This window comes from Haliotis cracherodii, unplaced genomic scaffold (genome assembly GCF_022045235.1).
Source record: "Haliotis cracherodii isolate W230 unplaced genomic scaffold, xgHalCrac1.p SCAF_3, whole genome shotgun sequence".
In the NCBI taxonomy this organism is placed as follows: domain Eukaryota; kingdom Metazoa; phylum Mollusca; class Gastropoda; order Lepetellida; family Haliotidae; genus Haliotis; species Haliotis cracherodii.
Window position 1 is genome coordinate 4,575,909 of NW_027266286.1, and position 7,992 is coordinate 4,583,900.

A 7,992-nucleotide genomic window follows, 5' to 3' on the forward strand; every position below is an offset into this window, starting at 1 on the left:
AAAAGATTCGTATTGAAGCCAATACTTTTGAAATTGATGAAGGCATCCTATACAGATTTGTTCCACAAAGACAGAAAGGCCATGCAGACAAGTTCATTAAACAGCTTGCAGTCCCAAGAACCCTCAGAAATCAAGTCCTGCAATCCTATCATGACTCAGAGTTTGGCGGTTGCCACCATGGGAAAGAAAGGATGCACAACACCATGAGGCCTAAGTACTACTGGCCCAAAATGTACAGCGAGATTGCTACTTATGTCCAGACATGTGAGGTATGTCAACAGACCAAGAGGCACTACCATGCTAAGAAGGCACCACTTCGTCCACTACCTGTAGAAGAGGTCTTCACCCGATGGAACTTTGACATTCTCGGTCCCCTGCCAACAACACCAGATAAGTACAAGTACATTTTGGTTATCACAGATGCATCATCCAGATGGTGTGAAGCCTTCCCACTTCGGACCCAAGAAGCCAAAGAAGTAGCAGATGTTCTCGTCAGAGAAATATTTTGTCGGTATGGCGCACCAAGGACCTTAATTTCAGACAGAGGTCAGAACTTCATGTCCAAACTTATCAAAGCAATTTGTGAACTTTTGGCAATTAAATTTACCCATACCAGCCCATACCATCCTCAAACAAACAGCTGTGTAGAAAGGCTCAATTCCTATATCAATCAGTCACTAAGAGCCTATTGTAACAAGTCTCAAAATGATTGGCCCCGTTTTATTCCTGGCATCATGATGGCCTATCGGATGGCCCCAAATTCATCAACACAAAAATCCCCATATGTCATGCTTTTTGGCCGAGAAATGAGAGCTCCACAAGATGTAGCATTAATTCCAAAAGAAAATTTAGGCCACAATAACAAAAGTTATCTTTCCAATTTGCTTGAGGAGCTTGAAATCACTAGAACAATCGCAGCTGAAAACACTGCTCGGGCTAAGGAGGTGTATTCAGAACAATATAATAGAAAGGCTAAGGAACCAGAATTCGCCCCAGGTCAAAGAGTTTGGCTTTACTGTCAAAAAGTTGAAAAAGGCCTTTCCAACAAATTAACCAAAAAGTGGTATGGTAGCTATTATATCATCCATACAGGTCCAAATTATACCTACAAACTGCGCCGAAGTTCTGACGACAAAATACACAAACCACTGGTCCATGCCAACCGTCTGAAGCCATATTTTGATCCTGCTGATCGTCCACAGTATCCTCCAGAACCATACCTCAATAACCCCAGTGACACAGATTCAGGAGTCATGGATGACAACGGGGAACCAGTCAATGATACTCAGTTTGACAGCAACAATTCCCCATCAACAAGTTCAACTTACCAGGCTACTGATCAATCACCTCCACAACAGAAAGGTAAGAAGGTCTATTCCAAAACAAAGGCAGGTACTTTCAGCAACAAGAGTCAGAAGCAAAAGACCCCAACAAAGAAGAAAAACCCTGCTTCAACTACAACAGAAAAACCCACCAGTCCCACGGCAACAATGAAGGAAAATCATGCCACACCAGGTCCTAGTGCTCCAACCAAGGTAAATGAAAAGGTAAACAAAGGGAAAAGAGGAGTGCCAAGACAAGCCAGCTCCACATCCAGATTCCCTGATGACAGCATTTTTATATTATGTTTTCCTTATATCAAAGAGATTCCATAATAATTATTATTCACTACTACCAGTTTAACTTTATACATTGTCCTTCTAAGCCTTCATTATTTTTATTTTTACACGTTTGGGGTCCAAACTTTTTCAGACGGAGGGGAAGTTATCATGGTTAACATTTATACTAAGTTATCTTATAATAATTAGATCTACATCAAGTGCTTTTATGAGTTATCATGGTGTAATATTTATACACCATTTCATATAATTATAGTTTAGCAAGTAATAATTATCATCAGGTAAAATGCATATATAAAATATCAGTAGTTTCAGTTATAGCTTTTTAGATGGTTGCTAGCCTAAGGTATCAAGATCCCATCTCCCAGACAAAAGATATTTATTTAAGTATATCTGTCATCACCTACCGGGGTATATTAGAATAACATTACTTCAATTAAGACTCATTAAGGATTAGCCCCATACAAGCTCGTCTATAGTGCATTAAGGATTAGCCCCCATACAAGCTCGTCTATAGGGCATTAAGGATTAGCCCCACACAAGCTCATCTATAGTGACACCCTAATCTCTTTCAAAGCATCCAGTAAATATGTCAACAAGATTAGTGCCAGTCCAACAGGATTAACAGGATTTAGTATTCCCCTCTGTCCAGCCATCCATTTAGCATAGGACACAACCAATCGTGTATCAACCAATCACATTCCTTTCTATTGTTCAAACTTTCATTAAATACATACTGTAGCCAAGTTCTAGCAGAGAAGGGGTTTGACTCTCTTACAAAGCAGACCTCTCTCCCACAGCCCAGAGTGTGTACCGACTCTCTGTGGCACCCTCAGTTATTATCTAAGCATAAATTGTAAATTGTTAATTGTTCTTGTAAATAAAATTGTGATTAGTCTCCTGTGACTCTGGCTCTTTGCTGACTAATTCCCCAAGAAAACCAGCACGTCATTTGGAAGGTATTGTTCACCTAGAACAGTTCCATGATAATTCTCTGTAGAGTGCAGACTTGATGTAGTCCCACTGTAGAGTAGATACATTTGAAACATCCTGCTAAAGTGCTCGCAGTTCCAAATTAAAATAAGAGGTATGTAATCTACAATGGGCCTACATCAAATTTCAACGCAAAAGTAGGTTTATCTCCTAATTAATCCTCAGTCTGTATTGATATCACATTGAGTATAAGTCAGTATTGATGATAATATGACATATCTTTTCATGTTCACATTAAGAAAAAGGTGGGATGTGGTTCAAGGTTACATGTTCTGCATGATGCCTTCTTTGGAATTCCTTCTGTCCGGCTCTGACCTCTTCCTCGAGTACAAACATACTCAAAATACACCTTGCCCTCCCCGCATATGCTCTGTAACCCTCTGATGTCGACATCCTCTGTGTACAAAAACTCCACATGGAACTCGTCAACCGACACCATTGTGAATGTCTTCTTAGGAACCCTTCCTCCAGATCTGGAGTAATTGGCAGTACACTCACCCAGAGATGAAGCCAGTTGCCTAACTTGCCTGGATGGGGGTTGATACATGGCAGAAACAAGTTGTTCAGTACTCATGAGCCCTGGTTGTTGTGCAAGTCTGTCATGCATTGAGAAAGGCTTTCTGTATAGGTATGATGTGTCTCCCAAATCCTGGTAGGATGTTCCATCAAGAGCTGTGTATGAGGGCTCTTCTTTAATGGTGAAAAAAGGATTATCCTTCAAGTCCAGTTCATTAAGTCTTCCCTCACAGAATCTGTCTTCAGCTGATCCCCTCCTTGTGACCACAACTGTGACGTAGTGGACGACATTGTGACAGTAGAAGTCTGCAAAATACATCCTGGTGTCCGATGTAAACAGTTCCTCTGCAGGGATGAAAAGTCGTTTGTCTCCAAAGAACGAGAAGTCTGGTGGCTTCCGTGTATGGGCATCCAGTGACCCACTGAAGAAGAGTCCATTAATCTTCTTGTTGATCGCAGAATAAGGGTCGCCATTGTTGTCCTTGATGTACTTCTCCATCACTCCACCTCTGTTGGACATGATGTCTCTGTAGTAGTGTTCAGGCTTATTGCGGTAGAACTGTTTGATGGTGTATTTCCCAGGGTACCGAGACTTGCTCCGACAGTAAGTGACTGCCATGGTTTTCAGCTGTTGTAATTCCTCTTTGGACATACCTGAAAGATGAAGAATGTCATGTGCCAAAACTTCCTGAAAGGGTCTGTCTTATCTCTGTTATTGTGTGCTAAATATTTTATTTACATGCTACCCCATTGTATCCGGATTCTAATTTTCTCACTTTCAGTTTTCAGGATTTTAAAATAATGTCATAAAAAGGAGCATTGAGAGAGTCAACAAGCTCTAGGATTTAAAAAAATTAAAAATATGTCCAACTTACAAGTCTTGATGGAGAAGACTTTTGTTGATTCATGACATTCGTACAGGTAGCAGACAGGGGATGGCTGGTCAAAACGGTACACTTGGTAATCTTTGAGTCCGATAGCCCTGACCCTGTATTTGGTCCTGGACCGACAGACTGGCAGGAGTTGTATGCCAGTGCTTACCGGGGTGGGAGACATCACAACATACTCCTTCTGGCTTCTCTCACAGAGCACAACACACAGACTTGCTGTACAGCTGGAATATGTTGTTGGTTGAAGGATGTAGTCAACTGGTGGTCTGTGGCCTGCCTCACTGTCAGAAGGTCCTGGAAGGTTTTGATAGTTGTTGTCCAGTTGAGACTTCTCCTCCACCTCCATGAGAAGGAGGTCCTGTTCAAGTTACCAAGACATTTATCAAATGAAATTTGTGGTGTGATCTTATGTAATTCAACTATTTTGAACAACATTTAAATTTTCAAGAACTTGATGTGTGCAAGAGGATCAAACTAGTTTTGATAATGGAAATCTATGCTTCCTTTCAACTGTTTGTGGGACATATATGGATGGGTTAAAATTCACATTTCCCACATCAAAAACTCAATTGATGAATCTACTTGATGACAACCACACACAATTTTACTGTTTTACGTTATATACGCTTTTCCATTGGGTGAGAGGCGCTTTCCACTGGGCGAAAGGCCAGTCACAGGTATGAAAATATAGCTATGTGAAAAAAAAATATGAGAATTCACATTCACTGTGTGAGTTCATTGAATTATGAACGTTTCAACATGCAGTTTGGCCCTTGCTGTCTCAAGGTTCATACTCCAATGAACTCAGTCAAAGTGAAAGTTAAATTCTTAAATCTTGTCCAATCTTCAGCCCACGTCAAGGTGTTCTATACTGTAGATATTACTCAACGTGTTAGGCTTTGTGCATGAAGTTCTAAACCCATGCACCTAGTTTTAAGAGATCGTTTCAATTGCATGCAAGGACTTCCCGCGCTTACCTGTGTCTTGAGCATGTCGATCATTCTGTCACTAAAGAAATGATATTGGGAAACACCCAGGTCTACGACTTCTACCGTCTCTGCAATAAATGAATACGTTTACTCTGTGCTGTCAGATTGAGGTATTAGATATCATGTTATTAATTGCTGAGAGCAGTGTTAAACAACAAACAAACAGATTGAGTTATACATGTATTCCTACATATACGCTCCATGAAATGAAGGCGATGTTTGATAATTACAGATGATTACTAAAACACAATGGGAGAGTGATGGTGATGGATGGATAAGAAGGACTAGGTGTAACATACAAATCAACAGAACATGTTGGCGGTGTATTGTAAGTGTGTAAACAACCAACAGAACATGTTGGCGGTGTATTGTAAGGGTGTAAACAACCAACAGAACATGTTGGCGGTGTATTGTAAGGGTGCGAACAACCGAGAAAGACGACAGGTGTGTGTTGTCAAAAAGGGGACATTTGAGATGACTGGATCAGTAATGGCTCGTGATCCCACGATTGGTCAAACATTCGTGGCCTCCTCTGAATCAATCCCCCAATGACATTTTGAGGGAGTCATGTCCACACCTCTATCAGTGCCTGGTCCAGTTCGGTTAAAGTAGCGGAATGCGTTAAGCGATGGCGTACACGTCTCCCAATCATGTCCATGTGGTGCTTTCTTGGGGAAAGGGTCAGGACTGATGGCTAGTCAATGCATTCTGGTGATGTTTTGCTACTGGAAGTAGTCAGTTACGATACCTCTCGCTAAAATCTACCAGTTTGAAGCATGCGAATAGCCCTGAAGATGACACATTCCTATCCTGATCACATACAGTGCGTTAAAGCAGCAGTAGAGAGTTTACGTGGTACTTTGGGTAATGAAAATTAACAATACTAATGTCAGAGAGATTTGATGATTTTTCACTGAAGGGTCCCCAAAAATTGACCAAATTCTCACGTGCACGGAGGAATTGCATGGTTTGACGACTGATCATTACATTAATATCTTACAATACCCTACTTTTAAGGAGAGCATATATTTATGCTATATTACGAAATAAATCAATTTATTATTCTCAAATAAATATTTGATTTCATGATACTGAACATTTGGTAATTGTTCAAGGCATTTCAAACTGATACCATCTGTTTTGTTGAGGTTATGTTGAAGCCGCGTCCCATCTACCCCTTTTTCAGTGGAGAATGCTGGAAACAAGGGGATTGTCGGTGACATGTTCATAGCATACCTATCGAATCTCACTAAAATCAGATCTACGTTCTCGCTACCGCTAAACAAAGATCTGAGGACATCCCATTACGGTTTACGTCAGAAAGACCTTTCATCCGACTAATCAGAGCGTCGCTTATCAGATCATGAAACTGACAGTCAGAATGTGTTTTCTAATCATGCAACCTCGAAAGATGTAACAGAGGTAACGACAGTTACGTTTTTTTGACAATCTAGGCCATCTATAAGCCATTCCAGAATGTTCTTTTGATTAGTTGTAAAAGTTTTAATCAAGAATACGTCAAAATATGTTTCGAAACGTAGTCGCCAAGTTCAAACTAGTGTCGTAAAGCTAAAAAAAAGCTGCCTTCTGGTTGGCTCATATCAATTTCTTGCCAATCATTTCATTGGTTGGTCAAAGTTCGCGAAAGGTCGTTCTGACGTGACCCGTAATGGAATGTCCTCAGATCTTTATATAGCGGTAGCGAAAACTAAGTTCTGATTTTAATGAGATTGCACACCTATCCAGCTGAAGACCACTGCCTAGTGGATAGAGCGTCTGCCAGGAGTGCAGAAGGACCGTGCATCATAACAAGGTGTTAAAGAATCCCACTTATTACCATGCCTGGTTCTCAGCATTAAGGGTATAAAGGGACTCGGAGTCAGTATACTGTGTCTGAGTGGGGTATCCTTGTTAAACTACGGCATGGTATCCCCGTACGCCAGCACTATCAAACCAGCATTCATCTGGATTAATACAAGTAGCCACACACACACACACACACACTAAAACCGACAAATATTGACCTACCTTGAGGTCCAGAAACTCGAGAAATGACAACTTTCTTTCCTGCCTCCACAGAGTAGACTGTAGCAGGCGAGGGTCTGACTTGATTTGTTTGGGTGGACTTTCTCAGGTAATCTCAAATAAATAATTGACTTTGCTCCTTTCAAACAGCAGCAGACGTTTCAATTGGCCAAGCTGGTCACTGACTGCCACAAGTACGTTAGTCATGTCATGCCATTTTATGGTCAGCTTCAGCAATGGAGGATCGGCTTTAGTAATCTTGAATTCAAGATGTGATTGGTATGAGTTCTGGAAAAAGAATAGATACTTGAAAGAAAGTCTTTTTAACAAGAGGAATCACACTAAAGCATCATATATAAACTTGACACACTTGTTGTTGGTAAAGTAATTTATAAAAACTTTAAGGTTAAAACTGTACATCTATCACCAGGACACTGTGGACATCATTACTTACAGTGTTCTCCATGGTGTTGAGTGTGAGGCTGTCAGTGCACAATGTGGCAGTAATGCCTGCTTGATTACAGGTATATGCGCAGGTACACAGGTTTGTCGCCAGTCGCTGATTGATCGGAGATACGAATGTGAAGGGTTGGATGTCGTCAGATCTATTTCTAGGTATGAAACCAGTGGACTTCCCATTGGTGATTCCCCTTATTGAACATTATGTAAGTGAGATAATACACACATATATACACACACAGTGGTGCATTGAATACTTGGAATAATGGAGTTTCACAGAAATGAAACCAAAAATTGTCCATTTCAAGGAAGAAGGACTGTCTCCTGGCCTAGATGGAGAGTGGGGTTCAATCCCCGGCCGAATTTTACAAAACGTTGTTTTAAAAATGGTACTTGTTGTGACCCTGTCTGGCGCTCGGGTAAAACAAGGACTGGTCGGCTCGGGGAAAAACATATTTAGCGTCTGAGTTGGGTATTCATGTCAAACGGTGGCATTGTATC

At 40.9% G+C, this 7,992-nt stretch overlaps 1 pseudogene; it reads right to left on the reverse strand.

The window, feature by feature from the left end:
* Positions 1 to 2,628: 2,628 nt before the first annotated feature.
* LOC139473653 (uncharacterized) lies at positions 2,629 to 7,571 on the reverse strand (annotated as a pseudogene).
* Between the last annotated feature and the right edge of the window lie 421 nt (positions 7,572 to 7,992).